Source organism: Callorhinus ursinus, unplaced genomic scaffold (assembly GCF_003265705.2).
Source record: "Callorhinus ursinus isolate GAN/ISIS: 27379988/994484 unplaced genomic scaffold, GSC_fseal_2.0 scaffold4, whole genome shotgun sequence".
In the NCBI taxonomy this organism is placed as follows: Eukaryota; Metazoa; Chordata; class Mammalia; order Carnivora; family Otariidae; genus Callorhinus; species Callorhinus ursinus.
Genome location: NW_027397066.1, coordinates 45,350,611 through 45,374,493, shown reverse-complemented (window position 1 = coordinate 45,374,493; position 23,883 = coordinate 45,350,611). Strand labels below are relative to the sequence as shown.

Genomic DNA, 23,883 nt, shown 5'->3' with positions numbered 1-23,883 from the left:
ATAAGATAAGAAGTTGGTCGAAAAAAAGAAAGAAGAAAAATTTTTTTAAAAAGTGAGAGAATGTGATCAGGCAGGAGACTAGAACAAAGCCATACACTAGATTTAGGGTATATCTTGGTCTGTTAAAAGAAACTGTATCCCAAAATTTTAGAGAGAAAAACTTATATATATACAAAAAATAAAGTTAACTACAATGAAGGGATAGAATATGACTCTAAAAATGAAAATTAAAAAAGATTTAAAAAGGGGCCCTGGGTGGCTCTGTCATTAAGTGTCTGCCTTCAGCTCAGGTCATGATCCCAGGGTCCTGGGATTGAGCCCTGCATCGTGTTCCCTGCTCGGTGGGAAGCCTGCTTCTTCCTCTCCCACTCCCCCTGCTTGTGTTGCCTCTCTCACTGTGTCTCTCTCTGTTAAATTAAAAAAAAAAAAAAGATTTAAAAAAAAGGAATTGATAAGATATTGGTTAAAAAAGGGAGAAAGAGAAATTTAAAAAACAGAAAAAGAAAAAAATAAAGAAAATTTAAAAAAATTAACTCTGAAAGACGTAAGAATCATGGGGGGAAAAAGCCATGAATTCTCTGTGCTATATTCCCCTAGTGCTGGACTTCTGCTTCTCATTGATTGGTAAATTTGGTCTTGGCTGCCATGCTGAATAGCAGTGGTGATAGTGGACATCCCTGCCGCGTTCCTGACCTTAGGGGGAAAGCTCTCAGTTTTTCCCCATTGAGAATGATATTCGCTGTAGGTTTTTCATAGATGGCTTTTATGATATTGAGGTATGTACCCTCTATCCCTATACTCTGAAGAGTTTTGATCGAGAAAGGATACTGTACTTTCTCAAATGCTTTTTCTGCATCTATTGAGAGAATCATATGATTTTTGTTCTTTCTTTTGTTAATGTACTGTATCACATTGATACAATCACATTGATTTATGGCAACTCCGAGCTGAGAGCCTGTGCCTCTGCTCCGTCTCTGCAGCCGGCTTCCCCGCTCCAATACCTGGGAGCTCTGCCACACTCACGCAACCCCGGTCTTTCTGTGACCCCGAGGGTCCTAAGACCACAATGTCCCACAAGGGTTCCACCACCCACTTAGCCACTGGAGCGACGTCCCTCAGCGAGCGGACTTCTAAAACTTCTAATTTTTGCTCCCAGGCTCTATCACTTGCCAGAAGCGGCAGACAGAGGCCCCCGCCCGCGCCGTCTATCCTCCCGAATATCTCCTCGGATTCACTTCTCCGCAGATCCTACCTTCCAGAAAGTGGTCACTTTTCTGTTCAGAGAGTTGTTGCTATTCTTTTCTTCTATCTCCTGTTGAGTTCATAGGTGTACAGAATGGTTTGATCCCTATCCAGCTGAATTCCTGAGACCAGACGAAATCCAGGTCTCCTACTCCTCCGCCATCTTGCTCCACTCCTCTACAAATTCTTTATCCATTCATCTATCAATGGACTTCGGCTGCTTCCATTATGTGGTTATTGTAAATGCTGCAATAAACACAGGAGTTTATGTATTCCTTCAAGTTAGTATTTTTGTATTCTGGGGGTAAATACCTATTAGTAAGATTACTGGATCATAGAGTAGTTCTATTTTCAATTTTTTGAGGAACATACATACTGTCCTCCACAGTGGATGGACCAGTTTGCATTCCCCCCAACAGTGCATGAGGGCTCCTTTTTCTCCACATCTTCACCAATATTTGTTTCTTCTGTTTTTGACTTTAGGCATTCTGACAGGTATACGGTGATATCTCCTTGTGGTTTTGATTTGCATTTCCCTGATGATGAGTGATGTTGAGCATCTTTTCATGTGTCTGTGGCCCACCTGTATGTCTTCTTTGGAGAAATGTCTGTTTGTGTCTTCTGCCTATTTTTAATTGGATTATTTGTTTCTTGGGTGTTGAGTTGTGTAAATTCTTTATATATTTTGGATACCTACTCTTTTTCAGATGGGTTGTTTGTAAATATCTTCTCCCAATAAGTAAGACGTCTTTTAGTTTTCTTGGTTGATTCCTTCGCTGTGCCGAAGCTTTCTATTTTGAGGCAGTCCCAAGAATTTATTTTTCCTTTTGTTTCCCTTGCCTCAGGAGACCTATCTAGAAACATGTTGTTATGGCTGATGTCAGAGAAATTATTGCCTGTGCTCTCTTCTAGGATTCTCACGGTTTCAGGTCTCTTAATGCATTTTGAGTTTGTTTTTGTGTATTCTGTAAGAAAGTGGTCCAGTGCGATTCTTTTGCATGTAGCTGCCCAGTGTTCCCAACACCATTTGTTAAAAAGACCGTCTTTTCCCCATTGCATGTTCTTTCCTCCTTTGTCAAAGATTAATTGACCATATAATTTATGGTCAATATGGGTTTCTGGGCTTTCTGTTCTGTTCCATTGACCTATGTGTCTGTTTTTGTGCCAGTACCATACTGCTTTGATTACTACAGCTTTGTAGTATAACTTGAAGTTATACTTGCGATGCCTCCAGTTTTGTTTTTCTTCTTCAAGATGGCTTTGGCTATTCGGAGTCTTTTGTGATTCCATATAAATTTTAGGATTGTTTGTTCTAGTTCTGTGAATAATGCTGTTGGCATTTTGACAGGGATGGCATTGGATGTGTAGACTGCTTTGGTAGTTTAGACATTTTAACAATATTTGTTCTTCCAAAAAGGCATGGAATGTCTTTCCATTTCTTCGTGTCTTCTCCCATTTCTTTCACCGGTGCTGTACAGTTTTCAGAGTACAGGGTTTTCACCTCTTTGGTAAGTTTATTCCTAGGTACTTTATTATTTTTGGCGCTATTGTTAAGTGGGACGGTTTTCTTCATTTCTCTTTCTTTTGCTTCATTATTAGTGTATAGAAATGCAACAGATTTCTGGACATTGATTTTGTCTCTTGTGACCTTAATGAATTCATTTATCAGTTGTAGTAGTTTTTTAGTGGAGTCCTTAGGGTTTTCTATATAAAATATCCTGTCATCTGCTAATAGTGAAAGTTTTACTTCTTCCTTACCAATTTGGATGCTTATACTCCCTTCTCTTGTCTGATTGCTGTGGCTGGAACTTCCAATACTATATTGAATAAAGTGGTGAGAGTGGACATCCTTGTCTTGTTCCTGACCTTAGGGGAAAAGCTCTCAGTCTTTCACCATCGAGTATGATGTGAGCTGTGTGTTTTTCATATAAAGCCTTTATTATGTTGAGGTATGTTCCCTCTAAACCTAATTTGTTGATGGTTTTTATCATGAATGGATATTATACTTTGTCAAATGCTTTTTCTACATCTTTTGAAATGATCATATGGTTTTTATCCTTTCTCTTTTTGAGGTGATGTATCACGTTGATTGATTTGCTAATATTGAACCACCCTTCCATCCCAGGAATAAATCCCACCTGATCCTGGTGAACACTTTTTTTAATGTATTATTGGATTCAGTTTGCTAAAATTTTATTGAGGATTTTTTGCAACTATGTTCATTGGAGATATTGCCCTGTAGTTCCCCCTTTATTTTTGCTGTGTCTTTATGTGGTTTTAGAATCAGGGTAATGCTGGCCTCTCAAATGAATTAGGAAGTTTTCTTTCCTCTTCTGTTTTTTGGAAAAGTTTGAGAAGGATAGGTATTAACTCTTCTGTAAATGTTTGGTAGAATTCACCTGTGAAGCTGTGTGGTCTTGGGCTTTTGTTTGTTGGGAGTTTTGGGATTACTGATTCGATTTCATTGCTGGTAATTGGTCTGTTCAAATTTTCTATTCTTCCTGCTTCAGTTTTGGTAAGTTATGTGTTGCTAGAAATTTATTCCAGGTTGTCTGGTTTGTTGGCATATACTTTTTCATAATGTTCTCTTACAGTCCTTTGTATTTCTGAAGTATCATTTGTTATTTCTCCTCTCTTGTTTCTGATTTTGTTTATTTGAGTCCTCTCTCTCTTCTTTTGATAAGTCTGGCTAGAGGTTTATCAATTTTGATGATCTCTTCAGAGAACCAGCTTCTAGTTTCATTGATCTATTGTTTTTTTTTAGTTTTGTTATCATTTATTTCTACTCTTTAGGATTTCTTTCTTTCTGCTGGATTTGAGTTTTGTTTGTTCTACTTTTTCTAGCTCCTTCAGGTGTAAGGTTAGGTTGTTTATTTGAGATTTTTCCTGCTTCTTGGGGTAGTAGGCCTGTATTGCTATAAACTTCCCTCTTAGGACCGATTTTGCTGCATGTGCAAGATTTTTGGATCACTGTGTTTTCATTTTTATTTTTTCCATGTATTTTTTGATTTCCCCTTTGATTTCTTGATGGACTAATTCATCGTTTAGTAGCATGTTGTTTAACCTCCGTATACTTGTGCTCTTTCCAGATTTTTTCTTATGGTCGATTTCTAGTTTCATTGTGTTATGGCCAGAGAAGACGCATGGTATAACTTTGATCTTTTTGAAATTGTTGAGACTTGTTTTGTGACCTAATATGTGATCTGTTCTGGAGACTGTTCCACGGGCACTTGAAAAGAATGTGCATTCTGCTGTTTTAGGATGGAATGTTCTGAATGTCTGTTCAATCCAACTGATCCAGTGTGTCATTCAAAGCTTCTGTGTCCTTGCTGATTTTCAGTTTAGATGATCTGGCCACTGACATAAGTCAGGTGTAAAAAGTCCCCGATTGTATTACTATGGATTAGTTCCTTGATGTTTGTTATCAGCTGCTTTTTGTATTTGGGTGCTCTCATGTTGGGTGCATAAATATTTACAATTGTTATGTCTTCTTGGAATGTCCGCTTAGTGATTATGTAGCGTCCTTCTTTGTCTCTTGTTACAGTCTTCATTTCACCGTTTTAAAGTTGACTTTGTCTGACAGAAGTATTGCTACCCTGGCTTTCTTTTCACATCCATTTGCATGACAGCTATTTCTCCATCCTGTCACTTTCAATCTGCATGTGTCTTTAGGTCTGAAGTGAGTCCCTTGGAGGCAGCATATAGATGGGTCTTGTTTTTTTTTAACCCATTCCATCACCTTCTGTCTTCTGATGGGAGCATTTCGTCCATTTACATTCAAGTAATTATGGATAGGTATGTATTTATTGCCATTTTGTTATTTGTCTTGTGTTTGTTTTTGTGGTTCTTCTTTGTTCCTTTCTTCCCTTCCTCTCTTCTCTCACCATAAGTTGGCTTTCTTTAGTGATATACTTGGATTCCTTTCTCTTTGTTTTTTGCAAATTTATTACTGGGTTTTGATTTGTGGTTACCATTAGGTTTGTATGTAACATCTTCTGCCTGTAGCAGTCTATCTGAAGTTGATGGTTGCTTAAGTTTGAACTCATTCTTGACTCCTCTCTTCCCCCTGTTTTAGGTATATGGTGTCATACTTTACTTCCTTTTGCTTAGTGAGTCCCTTGAGTCATATTTACTGAAATTATTACTGCTTTTGAGCAGTAATAACAAAATACTTTTGTTATTTTACTTATGGTTTTCCCTTTCTACTCACAAAGTCCCCTTTAACATTTCTTGTAGGGCTGGTTTAATGGTCATGAATTCCTTTAACTTTTGTTTGTCTGGGAAACTCTATCTCTCCTTCTATTCTGAATGATAGCCTTGCTGGATAGAGTACTCTGGCCACAGATTTTTCCATTTTGGCACTGTGAATATAGCATGCCACTCCTTTCAAAAGAAACTGTAAAGTTTCTTTTGAAATATCTGCTGATAGGCTTATGGGATTTCCCTTGTATGTAACTGTTTTCTTTTATCCTGCTTCTTTTAGAATTCATTCTTTATCATTGCTTTTTGCCATTTTAATTACTGAGTAACTTGTTGTGGACCTCCTGGGGTTGATTTTGTTGGGGGATCTCTGCGCCTCCTAGATCTGAATTTTATGTTTCCTTCTCCAAATTCAAGAAATTTTTAGCCTTTATTTTTTCAAATAAATGTTCTTCCCCCTTTGCTCTCTCTTCTCCTTCTGGGATTCTTATAATGTGAACGTTATTACACCTGATGGAGTCATTGAGTCCCCTAAGTCTATTCTCATTTTGCATAATTGTTTTTCCCTTCAATCTACTCAGCTTGGTTACTTTCCAATATTCTGTCCTCCAGGCTGCCGATTTGTTCTTCTGCTTCTTCTGGACTGCTCTTTATTCCATCTAGAATATTTTTAATTTCCATTATTGTATTCTTCCTCTCTGATTGGTCCTTTTTATCTCTTTGTTAAGCGTCTCACTGATGTCCTCCACTCTTTTCACAAGTCCAGTGAGTATCTTTATGATCATTACTTTAAATTCTCTATCAGGCATATTACTTATCTCCATTATGCTTAGGCTATTCTTTCATCTGTGACATATTCCTCTGTTTGCTTATTTTGTCTAAGTCTCTGTTTCTGTTTCTGTGTGTTAGGAAAGTCAGCTCCCATTTTGCTCTTGAAAGTAGTGGGCAGGGCATGCATTTTTAACAAGGTGAAGCCACTCATCTTCCATAAGAGATGCACAGCCACCATGAAGACCAGGCCAACCAGGGCCACCCCAAAAAGTTCATGTATGTAGGGTACACAGTTTTAACAAGGTGCTTGAATCCTCTGCACTAGGTGACCAGCCACTGCCACTGCTGGGACTTAGGTTCCACAATGCACACAGTTGGGAGATGTGGTATTGGCAAAGTCTGCGCTGGTCTTCAGGGGAAGGGAACCTGCAGAACCAGGACTAAGGCAGGCCCAGCTGGAGAGGCTGGGGTACAGTATAAGCAAGTAAGGTAGTAAATGCAACTGCACTGGTTTCTGCAGGTGGCCATGTGTTTATGCTGGGGGACAGGGGAGGAAAATGGCCAGCTCCTTTGTTCCTGGAGAAGTCCCTCAGCAACTCTGAGATTAGCAAATAACTCCCCCACCCATATGCCTCAAGAGTTTTTCAAACTGCTGCTTCTATGCTATATCTCTGTGGGCTGTTTGTCATGCTGTCTCTTTAAGGGCAGGGACTTGGGTTTTCTATTGCCACCCTCCCCCACTCTCCCAGAGCCCACCCTGCTGATTTTTAAAGTTGCAGGCTTAAGACCCTCTGGTTGTAAGAACTCACAAAATTCAGCCCCTCTGGTTTTCAAAGCCAATTTTTATGGGGATTCATTTTCCCCCCACAGGCTTCTGTTTCTCTCCCCTCTCTGTGCCCACAGCTTCTTCCCTCCCATGGACAGTCTCACAGGTCCATTTAGCTCCCCACAGTGTCTCTGACTTTCCTACATACTTCAATATAGCCTCTTCTCTACCTTTAGTTGTGGAGTTTGTTCTGCCAGTCTCTGGGTCATTTTCTGGGTTATTTACACTGACATGAGTGTTACCTAGTTGTATCCATGAGATGAGTTGAGCTTAGGGTCCTCTTACTCCACCATCTTCCCCAGAAGTTTCCTTATGGGTGTTTTTAAATATTATTCACTAACCAAGAACACATCAAGAGTAATCAAAGGCCTGCCTTGGAAATGGACTTGCTATATGGGAGGAAATGGAAATGCACTCAGAATTTGGTGGGCAGCATTAATACCTGAAGAAAGAAAATCAGTGCCAGCTTTCATGTTTTATTTTTGTCAAAGAGATTTTCAAGTTCATGCTACTGAACATTAACAGATCTCTCTTTCCTGCTACCTCCCACCTTTATCCCTGAGTGTGTTCTGCATTCTTCCCCTGGCTCTGAATTTGGTCTGCCTAGTTGAGACCAGAGCCACTGGACAGGGAATGTGACTAATGCCACATGCACCCAAGAATTGCAGTGGCACCTCCATATGGGACAAAGTACCAAAATCCCAAGAAAGCAAGCCAAGGAGAACAGACCTATGAAAACAGTCCCAAGAAAACCACATCCTTCTCTTTTCTAAGCCTCTCCACAATAGAGGCCACTTAACCTGTAATACTTGGAGCCATGTTTGTATTGCTCATATTTCCTAAATGTAAATTTAGCCCTCTGCCTATGGTTCCCTTCCACTCTCCTCTTCCCAAATAAGATGGAGATCAAATATTTTTCCTTATTTACCTCTCTTTCTTTATTTTCTCTTTTTAAACACAGAGAGATGAACTGGGCTTAGAGATCCATTATCATCTCCAGCAGCCCATGGGCTGCTGCAACAACATACAAAGCAACTTTGATTTATGAATGACCCAAGATGTTGCATTGGGAAAACAATGTGTGTTTTCAGAATAAACATATTTATAAAAATATATACTACCTGATACACCTTAACCATCTTTACTGATGTCTATAAACAACACAGATGCCAAAAGACACATTCAATCAAAAAGAACAACCAGTTGAGAAGAGGTCCTTTGCAACCCTGGAAGGGATATGGAACTTACCAAAGATCATAATTTAGGCTTTTATACATTCCCTTGATTTAATTTTTTTCATAGTCAGATAAACAAGTGCTTTGTCTCATATGAATCTTTTTATTTTTATTAATTTGAAACCATGTTTCAAAAGCTTTGAATCCTATAAATTTATCTTAGAAATTATCAGCCCTTTCATTAACCTTGAGAAAATTGGTTTTTTTAATATATATTAGGCCATATAAGATGGCTTATTATTCTAGGTCCCTTGGAACAGAAGAGGGTAGAAGATGATGGGGACACTAGTAGGGCATGCATTGAGTGTGCTGGAGCATCAGCTCATAGCACCCAGGAGACCTGAAAGAATACATGTCCCTACCAGAGATCCTACCTAATGACTCCAAGGAGTTTACATGACTTGGGGTTTAAGAAAAATCCTACAGCCCAGTACCTTTTCTCATGGACTCCCAGAATCCATGGATATGTTTTGGGAAATCTTCAGTTGTTGTGATTATGTAGTGCATATCTTCATTTCAGTGATCTTTCAAAAACAATATAAGCACATTCTGGATTGTGTGAGTGCCTCCTTACAACTGAGTACTGACAAGTAGGGATAACCTAAAGTAGTACCAGAATAACTTTTAATGCAAGGCTTCTCAAATCCAAGGTCCACGTGTATATGGAGATTTGCAGGCTTGGTGTGGGAGCCACTGTTGTGGTCAAAAGCTAAAGATCAAAGGACAGCATTTTTCTTCTCACCCTTCAATCTTGGTACATTCCAAACTAACAGATATACTTTTTGCAATGATGTGGATGGAACTAGAGTATATTATGCTAAGTGAAATAAGTCAGTCAGAAAAAGACAAATACCATATGATCTCACTCATATGTGGAACATAAGAAAGAAAACATATAAATATGGGAATGGGGAAAAGAAAAAAGAAGAGAGGGAAACAAACCATAAGAGACTCTTAATGAAAGGGAACAAACTGAGGTTTGATGGAGAGAGGTGGATGAGGAATGAGTTAAGTGGGTGATGGGCATTAAAGAGGGCACTTGTTGTAATGAGCACTGGGTGTTGTATGTAAGTGATAAAGCACTGAATTCTACTTCACAAAGCAATATTGCACTGTATGTTAACTAACTAAAGTTTAAATTTTAAAAAGTAAAATAAAAACACACATACAAAAAAGAACATCTTCTCAAGGCCAATGAGAATATCTCTTGTATTCCATAATCAAAAGTCAAAGAGAAATGTCCATGAATTAATGTGCCTCCATACTGCATATTAAGCCCACAGCAAGACCCCTCGGTATTTCATTCCTGGTTCTTAATTTTATCCCTCATTTCAGGTGTGCTCTGTCACCTGTCCTGACTAGACCATAGCTTCCAGACTGGCAGACCATCCTGTGACTTGGGAGATACTTGAGAAATCATTGCTAGTGCCTGGATCAAACTCAGAAGAGCCTCAGGCTATTGGATAATGTCCCAGTAATGCTTGCTGGTCATCAGTATTCAGAGACTGTGGAATGAAATTCCAGTCAGAGCAAACTCCTCCTGACTTATGAATTTTCTGGAGTTCATTAGGATGAACCAAACTGGGAAGAAGTGATTGAAAAAAGCTTCTAATATCCCCCCACTAGAATAAAGCATGTAAGCCAGCTGAAAACAGGGGTTGATTTCCCAGATGATTCCTTGGATTGATTTAGATTCAGCTATCCCAAAGCTCGTACAGTTCTGATTAATATCCACTTTATCTCCCTCTGTTGCTCACTTTCTCACAGATTAATTAAATAATGCCTACCTGTGCTACCCCAAGTCCTACTGGAGCATAACCTGATTGCTCAAAAGTGGTCCATTATGGTGAGCACTGGAAATAATCATAATCAATTACCACTTTAATTCTATCACACACACACCACAATACTTCTTCCCCTTTCCCACGGCTGCCTCACAGCAGCCCCTTTGCCTCAACAGGGCCAATTAAGTAACCATGATATATAAACATGCAGGTTGACAATGAGCCATCTCTCTTCAGAGCTGCCAGAAAATCAAACAAGGCTTCATTTCATTTGGTGCCAGGGGCAATTAATCCAGGTATGTTGATACCTGACACCTTTCTGACCTTCAACACCGCAGGTAAAACCTCTCTTTCTTGACCCCTCTCATTCTCTTTCTCCCTTCTGCCAACTGTTCCAGTCTTGGTTGCTGCACGTTCCTGCTAGGTATTTCTCTTTAACCAAATCAGCTGTTTGATGCATTTCTCTCCCTCATTGCTCTGTTTCTGATTTTCATGAGGCATTCAGAGAAAGGAGAGCTGAAGCGTCGTTGCTCCCAAGAAAGGAAGAAAGAGAAAAGGAGGTGCTGCATTGTCTTCTAATCACCAGCTCAGTCACAAATTTGGCAGCCTGGAAATGTCATGCATAATATATGGAGTAAGCACTTTTAAAAGCGGATTAGAGGGATTTTTTTTTTTTTCTGATATAAAGCCAGGCAATTTTTCGCTGATGCAGCTAAATGAAATAATCCTTTCTTAGGTAATTCCCTAAGGGCCATTTACATATTATTGTATGTTAGTGTTGTTTTTCTTCCACATTGGCTCCCTTCTCCCATATTTATTTAACAGCTACACATTCTCAAATGTTTTCTTGTAATTTTTTGTGCATTTTCCTGCCATTTTCATGAATACATTGAAAAGTCATTCATTTTCTTTCACCAGCTTCTGTTTTGGTGGACTAATAATGTTGCTATTAAAAATCCCCCTGAATCAAAAGACGAACCAGGAGAGATGATGGACTCTGAAAAACAAACTGAGGTTTCTGGAGGGGAGGAGGGTGGGGGGATGGGTTAGCCTGGTGATGGGTATTGAGGAGGGCACGTTCTGCATGGAGCACTGGGTGTTATGAACAAACAATGAATCATGGAACACTACACCAAAACAAATTATGTAATATATGGTGATTAACATAACAATAAAAATTTAAAAAAAAAAGAAGATATGCTGAGCTTTAAATACAGAAAGAATAAAGTTTGACTACAGCTGATAAAATAGTTGAGTGTTGTTATATCTCAGGGAACATGTAGTAAGTGTGATTAAGATCCCTGTGTTGGAGAAACAGACCTTAGATACCAATTCTTTAGCACACAAATCTGCTAAGTTGTAAGATCTTTGTACAATGATCTAATATTTACCACACAGTGACTCTATCAACAAAGCACCTCAGGCTGTCTTCAAAATATAATGCAAATCCAAATAATTCTCACTATCTCCACTGCTACCCACCCTGCCCAAGCCATCACTTCTCACCTAAAAAGCTACAACAACTTCAAAATTAGTCTCCCTGCTTCCTTACTTGCTCCCAAGTAACTATTCAAGAGCAGCCAAGGGGATACTTTAAAATGTGAGTCAGATTATGTTCTCTCCTACTCAAAACCCTCCAGTGTCTTCCCTTCACAAAGTCTTTCCCTTCCCTTCCAAAGTCCTTCCCATTAACCAAAAGACTCCATGTCATCTGGCCCCAAGTCAGCCCTCTCATTTTATTACCTTCCACCCCGCACTTTGCTCGCTTCACTCCAGCCACACTGTTCTTTAAGCACACAGAACATCATCTGACTCGGGGCCTTGATTCATTTGGATCCCACCTAGAACATTCCACATTTTGTCTCATGGCTCACCCCCTTACATCATTTAAATCTCTGCTCAGATGTCATCTGATCAAGAGAAGCCTTCCCTGACTCCCCTATGTTAACAGCCACCTTGCCCACACCTTCCAGCTCTCTTCCTTTTCCCAGCTCAACTGCTGTCACAGAACTTGTATCTCTGACATTCCATTACATATTTTTATATTTACTTACTTATGTATTGACCGTATCCCTCATTATTAAGTAAGCAAGCAGGGTCTTTGCCTTTTTCACATGTGTTGTATTCTGAGAAGAGCAGAATCGGGCAGGACATCCCAGCCCTCAAATCTGTAGCCCCGTGACAGCTCTCTAGAGCTAGAAAGGAAAAGTAAAAAATGTCATTTTTCCTTCTGTGGTTACAAAATATCCAATTCAGAATATTTGAGGTTTGGTATGAGGCAACCAAGGATCTAGTTTTGACCAATATGAAATATTAAAGGACTAAGTAAGTTCTCCTAGTAGGAAGCTCAAATATTCTAGCAGCAAACTCTCTTAGTAAGATCTCCTTAGCATGGCAGGTTGTTTGTGGAAAGAGGTTAGGTATTTGTAATCTTTAAAATTATAAAATCTTTGTGAAAGTTTGAACAGGAGCATACACACACAGACACAACAGAGACACACACACACATAGACACACACACACACACACACACACACACACACACACACTGGTAGGTCCTTGATCAAATTACTTAACTTTTCTGTCCCTATCTATAAATGGGGATAATGAACAGCATCTATGATAGACAATTGTGGTGAGGCATAAATAAGTTACTATATATCAATTATTTAAGGAATCTCTAGCGTATAGTAAGCATTATGTCAATGTTAGCTATTATAATAATTCTGCCAGCCAGGAGATTTTCAAGAATAGTAATTGTGTATGAGCAGTTTGCCCAAAGTACAGTTATGTATGGAAGGGTATAACAACTTCTATGTTAATGTACTTTATCTTACTCCAGGACCCCAGAAGATTTAATGGAATATGGGATACCCATTAACAAAATAATCCCTTTCATCTTTACCTAAATATCTGCAACAACTGAAATATCCCCAGTGTAGTTATTTAGCCTTTGTAAACCAAAGAAAAATATATCGGAGGTCAAAGTTTAAGAAGCTGTTTTCTAAGCAACAACAGAGTTTAAGGTTGGTATTCAAATTCCATTTTACAGATAAGGAAGAGGAAAGAAAGAACACTTTCATAGCCAAGGTCACACAAAAAGGAGGACTGCTAATTCTCTAGCCCACAGTTTAATTCACTGAATTCATACAACCAGCAACAAGCCAAATCTCTCTTTTAATGTACTAGTCTCAGACACCTTGAAGCCGCTAGAATCCCATGTTCATTCTGAACAAAGATTCATCTCATACTACTTCAGCCTCCCCAGGACAGTCTGAGACTTAAGGTTTAATTAAATCCTGTGGAGTTACATTTTTGAAGGAGCTATTATCTTTAAGTGATTCTGGTTTATGAGTGTCTAGGAAAAGAGGAGGGAGAGGGAAAATAGGAGAGCAAGAGGTGACAGATATGAGGAAAGAAGGAGTACAAATCAAGTATCTCTGATCTAAGTTCATTAGTTATGCATTTTTGCCAGCAGTAATTGAAAGACACAAGGAGAATGCGAATTACCCACAGAAAGTGACACTGTGTGGTGGATCCCTCTCTCCATTACCTATGTCAGTGGTAGAAATGAAGTGCTGACATCGCATCATGGTTTTCAAAAGGCAATTTTGGACATCACATAAAATAGTTCTTCACCCTTACAATTTACATTTAGATGCTGCAGAAATAAGTTATGGAAGCAAATCTAAGTTGAATTTATAGTTTCAATCAAAATTTCTCTTTTCTTGTTATTTTTATTATTCATCATATACAATGCCATTACACAGTGAGGAGATTTTCATGAACAGTGTTTTTGCATTGCCCAGTTTGCCCTAGGTATGATTAAGGCAGGGTACAGCTCCTTCTGCAAAATAAAAACTATTCTTTAGCTTTCAAAGAGCAATTGTGGATGAACAAATACTTGGGGGGTTCAGGAAGTGGTCAAAGCTAGAAAATGGTGCTCCTTCCCAGAGATTTTTATCCCTGCCATATAAAAACAAGGAAACAGCACCCTTCCATGCAAATAGAATGGCCCCAGGCTTTTCTTTGCAATATTTATGATCAAATTACATTTTTAATGTCTTTAGAACTCTAGAAACAATTGGAACTACATGATTAGCTGACAGTGCTATGTTTTTAGTACACACAATAAATCTAGGTGTAAATTCCATTTCAGTATTGTATCTTCTAGGTTGTTAGCCACTTGATCTTTAAATTTCCACATTTGGTGCAATCTAATTCAACAAATGGTAATTGCCTGTATAGATCAGGCACTGTGTTAGGCACTGTGGCAGTTAAAAATGAGAACACAGTCCCTGTACCTAGTGAACTCACAATTTAGTAAAATGGGGCTTGTAAAAGAGACAGAATAAGGGCACAGATTAAATAAAAATGTAGAATAAGAGAGCATCATGAAAATATATACAAGGGACACCTCCGTGAATCCCAACTCCTTCAAAGTCATGCTATCAATGTTCTATCATCCTCTTCATCTCCCCTGCTGCACTTAGCTAAAGAGCCACAGGTTACTTCTCTTCATCCCTTGAAGATGCAGCACCTGATTCACTGTCACCCTCCACCACCATTCTTGGTAACTTCAATGTCTACTTGTAACTCCTTCCAGTATGTTGGCTTTTCAGTTTCATTGCCTTCTCACCTACAGTGAACTGATCTCCCACCCTATCTTAGCTTCCCTCTTTGCTATACACACTGTCACTGTCATTACAAATGACTACACTGCTTTCATTAGCTCAAGCATCCCCTTCTCTGACCTCCATCTGCTAACCCTCGGGCTCACTCCCTCTAGTCCCCCAACTCCAACAATCTCCGCAACCCATCATTATTACTTACAACATTGCACATGCTCTAACATTCCTTACCCCCAACCTTGATTAACTGCAAACCCACTCTGAACCTGCCCCTAAATCACAGGCACTGAAGCCACCGGCTAGGCAAACATATAATATAATTAAGTTTATTGGTCACACCTGAAATTCATGACTACAAACTTCAAGCGGAACTCTACTGCTTCCTGACATGCATATTTTACTTCCCTAATCGTTTCTCAGTCTCCCACTGTCCAGAGGAATTCTCTCTATCCTTTTCTCTCCCAAACTTCCAACATCTCTTCTGCTATCCTTTCTTTCAGCTATGATGTAGCTTCTTATTCACTGAGAAAATGGAGGCAGTGAGAAGAGATTTCACACCCTCCCATAATCATAAACCTGCCTGCATCTGTACCCATATTCTTCCTTCCCTCCTATTAAAATAGATGAACTGTTCACACCCCTGTAAGAGGGCAATCCCTCAACTTATACTTTGGATCCCTTCTGTTCTTGCCTACTGAAGGATTTGGTACCCCTACCCATACATCGTTGAATTTCCCCCCAGATCATTCCCATCAGTATACAAACATATTACAGTATCACCTATCTTTTAGAAAATCCCTCCCAGATCTAATATTCCCCTCTAACTACCATTTCCCCTTTATTGAAAATCTCAATTAAAAAAATGTATTTATACTTGCAGTGTCAAAATGCTCTCTGCCAATTCTCTCTTGACCTAGATTTTGTCCCCATCCATTCCACTATACCTGCTCTTAATATCTATCATAACAATGGTCATAACTCTCATCTAACCTCTTACAGTGGCAGCCTATGACAGGGCTTATTAGCCCTTATCCTTGAAATACCTTCTTCACTTGGCCTCCAGGCTAAGGATCCAACTATAAACTGACAACTTCAAAGTTGATATGAATGACCTCTTCCAAAGTTCTAGCTTTGTGTCTCCACCTGCCAACTAGACACTGTCATTTGGATATCTCACAGGTGTCTCAGACTTAACATATACAGAAGTTATATTACATTTTTCCTCTCTAAACTGTTTCTTTTACAGTCAACTCCCTCTCCAAAAAAACAAAAAAATCAATTCCATCTGTCCAGTTGCTCATGCCAAAACTTTGAAATTATTTTCAACCATCCTGCATCCAGCCCAAAAGCATATCTTATTGGTACTTCCTTACATGTGTAGCCAAAATGTAACCAAATGTAGCTACTTCCTACCAACTCCACCATTACCCAGTCCAGATAAAGGACTTGCACAAATCACTTTCTAATGAAACTCTTGTGTTCACCCTTGGCACCTACATTTCTCTCCTCTCACAGCCCCCAGAGTAATGTTTTTAAATATTAATCATTTCATGCCATTTCTCCACTCAAAATATTCCAGGAGAACTGTACCTCATTCAGAATAAAAGCCACAGTTTTTCCAAGGTCCTCAAAGTCCACATGAACCAGTTCTCACAGCCTCTGAGATCACCTCATGCCACTCTCCCCCCAGCCCAACTGCCCCAGACACACCATCCTCCCTACTATCCCCCCAAACTGCCAACCACAGTCTTGCCCCAGGGCCTTTGCCCCCACTGTTTCATTGGCCTAGAACACTTTTCACCAGATTTCTAGAAGGTTTACTCCCTCCCTTAATTCAGGTCTCTGCTCAAATGTCACTGTCTCAGATTCCCCCAAATATCTTATAAGTTATCACACTGTCACTTTACTAGGCTTCCCTTCCAATTTTAGTACTTACCATCACCTGAAATATTACATATTTATCTGTTTCTTTGAAATGATGATGAGTACCTTGAGAACAAGAACTTTATTTCATTCCCTGCTATATGTCCCATGTCTAGAAGGATGTCTGGCACATCATAAGTACTGTATTAAATGAATGATATTTCTTCCATTCTTCCTTCATAATGTCTCCTGAACCCAATAGCAGCACCGAGAGAAGAGCTTCACTTCCCCATGATTTTCATTAATTGCCTCAACTCTGACCCAATAAGCATACAAGGCCAATAAAAGCACTGTGTTTTCTCTGCATATGCAACAGGTAAGACTTCCAGACTCTCTTTCAACTCTGCAGCACCTAAACCCTGCCTGTTGAGAACCTTCAGAGTAACCACTCTTTGTACTGCCCCTTCCCCCTCTACCTCTCCAAACGCATACCACACTCCCCAATATTACTGTTATCGCTCTGGCTGCTCCTTTTTTTATTGATTTTTTGTGGGTTTCTCTTTCTCTTTTCCTCTCCTTAAATTTTGTTTCTTCTGGGACTTTGTCTTCAGCCTTCACTGCTCACTCAGCTTGATTGATTTCATTCATTCCCATCAACCACCATACATTTATGAATGGCTCACAAATCTATATCTGAATTCTAGACCTTTCCTATACTTGAGCCCTGTATATCTGACTACCTACTGAACAGTTCCACCTGGTGATCCCACTGGTACATTAAGCTCAACATGCTTATATTAACCAGAATAGGCTAGTTGACATTGCAATAATAAGCCACCCCGAATAGTAGCTTAACATGCAGAAGTTTATTTCTCGCTCATACAAAGCTCTCCAGAGTAACTACTTCTGTACCCAGAGACCCAGGTAGCCCAGCCATCCCAACACAAAGCCTTCTCCATGGTCCACAAAGGTAACAGACTAAGTGCAAGATATGGCACTAATATCTAAGTGCCTTAGCCAAAAACATGTGTCACTTCTACTCATAACCCATTGCCCAGAACTAGTTATATGGCTCCATGCAACCTCAAGAAGGCTAGGACATTCAGCCTTCCAAGTACCTTAAAAGAGAGGAGAATCTGCCATGTGCAACAACATTGATGGAGCTAGAGAGTATTATGCTAAGTGAAATAAGTCAGTCAGAGAAAGACAAGTACCATATGATTACACTCATATGTGGAATTTAAGAAACAAATGAGCAAACGAAAATAAAAAGAGAGAACAAGATAAGACAAGAAACAGACTCTTAACTATAGAGAACAATCTGATGGTTGCCAGACGGGAGGTGGGTGCGGGGGATGAGTGAAATAGGTGATGGGGATTAAGGAGTGCCCTTGTTGTCATGAGCACTGGGTGTTGTATGAAGTGTTGAATCACTGTATTGTACACCTGAAATTAATATTACACTGTATGTAAACTAACTGGAATTTAAATAAAAACTTAAAAAAAGAGAGAGCAGAACCATCAAGGAGTACCATTATGCTTTCCAAAATGTCCAAGATGACAGACTAGAGCCAGACACCAGATTATTGTGCAGGACTGAGACCAGAGGCAGTAGCTACTGACACCATCACCATCACCACCCTGACAGCTTTACAGAGCCCATGGACATGAACCTGGCCTCGGCAATTGGTGAGGGCACCATAGTCATGCCTGCACAGGCATAAATACCAGGCCACCATCACCATGGTTTCATTGGAAGACAATGAGATCCTGGAGCATGCAGGTGAGCTGGTCATCACCAGAGGGCTGACCCCAAGATACAGATTGTCATCACCCAGCATAGGAGTCTCCAGGGTCCCTGTGGACTGGGCTAGGACAGGGGGTGAGGACCCTGAGCACCCTGACCATACCTGCCTGGCCTGAAATAGAGAAAATGGGGCACAAGAGTTCAGGCATTCAGAGAAGATATAGGATTGTAATAAACAGAGTTTTTATTGCTTTACAATAAAATATGCCCAAGACTGACCTCATCAACACAGCTAAACCCACTCCATTACTCAACCCTGCTCTCCTACCTGAATGAACAATACCAATATCCACCCAGTTATTCAAGCCAGAAACATATCCAATCCTAACCCTTGTCCTTCATCTCTCATATCTAATTATTCTTCAAGTCTTATAGGCCCTACCTCCTTAAATTTTGCTGTCATTGGGCCCCTTTCCTCTGTTACTGCTACCACTACCTTACTTTAGCCTCCCATCACCTCTCATCTGGTCTCTCCACTCTCAGTCTCTCAGGAGGTGTCACATCTCAGGGAGTCATTTTTTGATCATCCAATTCAAATACTCCCCTTACCCCAGCCACCTTCTACTGCCCTGTTCTATGTTTTTTTGCAGATCCCTTGTCACTACCTGTAATTATAAGTACATTTGTCTACTTGTCCCCACCTCTGCTGCTGCCACCATACACATACACATGCACTATAATGTGAGCTCCTTGAGATTAGGGACTTTAACTAATCAGAGCTTTCTCTACAGCTCCTGGAAGAATGCCTAGCACAAGGCAAACCCTCAGCATGTATTTGTAGAATGAATAAATTTTCCATCATGAAGACCAAGTGATCTTTCTAAAACAAATCTGACCATGTAATTTCCCAACTTAAAATGCTCCAGTGACTCCTTATTGTATTTCCAGATGAAACTCCTGCTCCTTAGCAAATTTCTCAGACCCTCCATGAACTGTCTCTGCTTATTTCTCTGGTTTCACCTTGGACTACAATCCCCTCATTCTCAAGAGGCTTTTCTCCCCTAATGGGGTTGGTAACTGATTTTCTAAGTAAAGTGCTTTTCTAAGGCAATCCCTCCCTTTGCCTGGGTAACTCCAATGTGTTCTTCAGACAATGCCTCCTCTAAGGGGTAGAGCCCCTTCTATGTACAGGGCACTGTGCTAGTCACGAGGTCCTAGGGACTGTGATGGACACCAGATTACAAGTAGGCCCTAGGCCAGATGCTAGATTACAACTGTAAACATGACATAGCCATGTACTGGTGGCACAACTAGTTCTAAAATCTAACTCCCAGACCCAAATCTAGCTTCAAGTATTGTTCATGTAGAATATTATTTGTTGTTATTTTAATCGTCATTCCTACTATAGTTACACTTCTTTTATCCAATGGCTTCAAATAATCAGAATGGCCTGAAAACTCCGAAGTAAGCAAGGAAGGTCTTTGAGGAGCTACACTGGTGTCATAGAGTTGATATACTTTATTTACAATCTGGCCCTGTAGGCCCTCTCTCAGAACCTTGTTATAGTACAGTATATTCTCATTTAAAACACATTTCAAACATCCTTCACTACTTGGTTCGTCAACACACAGGTATAGAACACACCAATCAACAACTATTCTGTTAAGCACTTACTACATACAAGATACTGGGCTAAACTGTGGGATATACAAGAAAGTATTAAGAAGGCTCCACTCCAGGGGGTACACGGGAACTCCCCACACCTTCCACTCAATTCTGCTGTGAACCTAACACTTCTCTAAAAAGTAAAGTTTCTTCATTTAAAAGAATTTTTTAAGTCCTGACCCCGCCATCACCACCACCCACTTTAAAGAGGTACTCCAAATAAGAGCACAGGACAGAGGCAAACACATCATGAAAGCACGAAATGAAAACTGACTTTTCAATTACAGAGGATTCAGGAAAAAAAACTGAGAATCAGGAAAATCAACTTAATAAAAACAGTAGCTTACAGCTACTTATTGAAAAGATAAAAACCCTACATACCTAAAGAACCTCTGATCTAGGACAATGAGAAGGGCACTCAGCTAAGAGCCGAGGGCTACATTTTCACGTAGGTCTCTATTTGCCTAGCTGTGCAGTCTTCAGAAAGTCACACGAGCTCTCTGGGCCCCATTCTCTTCCTGTCTATTTTGAGGCAGTTGAACCAGATGGTTGAATCAAGGCCCACCCAGGTCTAAATATGATTCTATACAGAAAGTTCTGACCTTGAGCCATCAAGGTAAAGGTAAAATATATTCACCGTACTTAGATTTAAAAAGCAGGCAGGGATGGGTATCACATATTTTAGAAGGCTTTATATAAATGGTAATTCTTTCTCAAGTATGCAATGTAGCAGGGTAAGTTTCAGTTATCTGGAAAATCCACTTATGTGGAACACTGCTACCCACCTAGTGCCAGATAAGTGATAATTTCACAGTGTTATTTAAACAGCCCAGCATGGGCTGACCAAAATAGTACAAGGCCAAAAAAAAACAAAAAGAAACCTGTAGGGGATTCAACTTTCCCTGCAGTTTCTATAAAAAACACCAGCCAAAGGGGTAAATCTGTCATTCCCAAAGAGCACCCCATTAGGAAAGTAAGTGTTGCAAGGGTGTAGCAGTCAGCTCCTAAAGAAGATAGATAGGCACCACTGTCCTCTACCTAAACGCACCCCAGCACATTTAATATCACTCTGAGCAAGGTACAGACATACTGCTGAAAGCCAGAGCTGTGCTATCTCGCAGAGCCTTCCACCAAAATGTTAACAGGAGACAGTACAGGGTGCCCAGATGGCCACCTGTCCAAATGACTGTTGTTAGAATGTTTTAAAACTTCAATACATACTTCCTTTTATATGGATACATCACATTAGAGAACCACATCACACCCCAAAGATGACCAATAAATGAGGTGTCAATTGTACTGGCTCTGGATAAAAGAAGACTGCCAAACCCAGAGAGGTTGCTCCCAACAGCACCCAGCTGAGGCAGAGGACAGCTGACTCTTCAGGAAGCTCATGCATTCCTTTACCCGTTCATTTCACAAATAGTTTCATGCCCCTACTATGTGTCCGGCACTGTGTTAAAACCAGGAATTTAACAATGGGGGGGAAGGCTAGACATGATCTTTGCCTTCAGGTAATTTACATATGAAAATTATAACAGAAAACTGTTACTAACTACTAAGGGTTAGTAATATTCAAGAAAAAATGGAGGTTGGAGTTGGGGAAGAGTCAGGGAGGGACTGGCCTAGTTGTAGAGACAAGGGGAAGCAGGGAAACCTTTCTCAAAGAGACAGCATTTGAATAAAGAACTCAAAGTTGAGCTGGCATTAACATCTAGCCTTATTTATGGTAGTCAATCAATTATTTGCCATCATGCATCCATGTTTTTCAATCTAGTGTGCACAAACTCACACACCTAAGTACAACAGAAGAACACAAACCAGGAAAACACAAACTCACTAGATTATTTGGCAGAGCTTCTATTCTGTCAACTTTACTCAAACTCTATTAGGGAAAATTTTTAATTATATTAAAATCAATACAAATTTATTATGACATAAAAACTAATTTTAAGGGTTTGTTTTTTTTTTTAAGAAAAGATATGGGAGGAGTAGGAGACCTAAATTTCATCTGGTCCCAGGAATTCAGCTACATAGTTATCAGCTAGATAGTTATCATTCTGAACCCTACAAACTCAACAGGAGATTGAAGAAAACAATAGCAGCAACTGTCTAAACAGAAAAGCGACCACTTTCTGGAAGGTAGGACGTGCAGAGAAGTGAATCCCAGGCGATATTTGGGAAGACAGACCATGGGAGGAGGGAGCCTCCTCAGCCAGCTACCGGCAAGTGACAAAAGCAGTGGAGCACAAAATCGGAACTTTTAGAAGTCTGCTCTGCTGAGGGACGTCGCTCCAGTGGCTAAGCGAGGGTGGGGGGGTGGGGCATGGAAACCTCACTGGCACAGTATGGTCTCAGGACCCTCGGGGTCACAGAAAGACCAGGGGTGCCTGAGTGCAGCAGAGCTCCCAGATATCGGAGCAGGGAAGCTAGCTGCAAAGGCGGAGCCAAGGAGTGGGCTCTCAGCTCGGGGTTCCCATAAACCATGATCTACAGCACAGTCAGGCCACGTCTCTTCCAGCAGGGACCCAACAAGCAGCAGATCGGGGAGACTCCCCTTCCTCCCCCAGGAGGAGCGGCATGGGAACGCATCGCAGGGATCTGCTGGCTTTGGAGACTCCACATGGGGTCGTGTGCCAGAGATAGAAATGATCGGTCACAGGCCAGGTGAGCACGGAGAGCGGCCAGAGACCAGGGAGACAGGAGTGATTGACCACTTTTCTCTGGGGGCTGAATGAGGAGAGGGGCCCTGAGTTCTTGGCTCCTCCAGGGCAGAGATTGGGAGGCTGTAAATTTCATTCTCATCCTCCAAAGCTATAGGGAAAGCTTTCAGGGAACAAAAGCTACCAAGAGCAAACCCAAGAAGATTACTTAGCCCCAACTGGCAAGGGCGGGGCAATTCCACTTCCGGCAAAAACATTTGAGATCCACTGCAACAGGCCCCTCTCCCAGAAGATAGCAGGAACATCCAGCCAAGTTTACCAATCAATGAGAACTGCAAAATTCCATTGCCATGGGAATACAGCTCATAGAATTCATGGCTTTTTTCCCATGATTCTTTAGTCTTTCAAAGTTAATTTTTTAAATTTTGATATTTTTTAAATTTTTCTCCTTTCCTTTTTCAACCATTTAGTCTTATCAATTCCTTTTTTAAAATTAAAAATTTTCATTTTTACAGTCATATTCTATCCCTTCATTGTATTTAACCTTTATATATATATATATATATATATATATATATATATTTATATATATATATATATATATATATATATAAGCTTTTCTATCTTTAAAATTTTGGGATAAGTTTCTCCTAACAGACCAAATTATACCCTAAATCCAGTGTATAGCTTTGTTCTAGTCTCCTGCCTGATCACATTCTCTCCCTTTTTTTTTTTTACTTTTCTTCTTTCTTTTTTCAACCAACATCTACCTTATCAATTTTTTTAAAATCGTTTTTAATTTTAACCTTTACAGTCATATTCCATCCCTTCATCGTATTTACCCTTATTTTTGTATATATATATATTTTCTTTCTTTAAAATTTTGGGACGCAGTTTCTTCTAATGGACCAAAATACACCCAAAATCTAGTGTGTGGCTCTGATCTATTCACCAGCCTGATCATATTCTTTTTTTTTTTTCCTTTCTTTCCCCCCTGGTTTCGGCTCTCTTCTGATTTGTTTAGTGTATATTTTTCTGCGGTCATTGTTACCCTTTTAGCATTTTATTCTCTCATTCTTCTATTCTCCTCTGGACAAAATGACAAGATGAAAAAATTCACCTCAAAAAAAAAAAAAGAACAAGAGGCAATGCCGACCGCCAGGGACATAATCAATACGGACATTAGTAATAGATGTGGGAACTAGAATTCAGAATGATGATTATAAAGATACTAGCTGGGCTTGAAAAAAGCATAG

The 23,883-nt window shown here is 39.9% G+C and overlaps 1 long non-coding RNA gene across 1 annotated transcript in view; it reads right to left on the bottom strand.

The window, feature by feature from the left end:
* The window catches only part of LOC141372460 (uncharacterized), a 199,730-nt gene that overhangs the window by 6,864 nt on the left and 168,983 nt on the right, over positions 1-23,883 (bottom strand). Inside the window, exon 3 of the long non-coding RNA XR_012377719.1 lies at positions 12,113-12,253. This is a non-coding gene — a long non-coding RNA (uncharacterized lncRNA). The remainder of the gene's footprint in view (positions 1-12,112; positions 12,254-23,883) is intronic.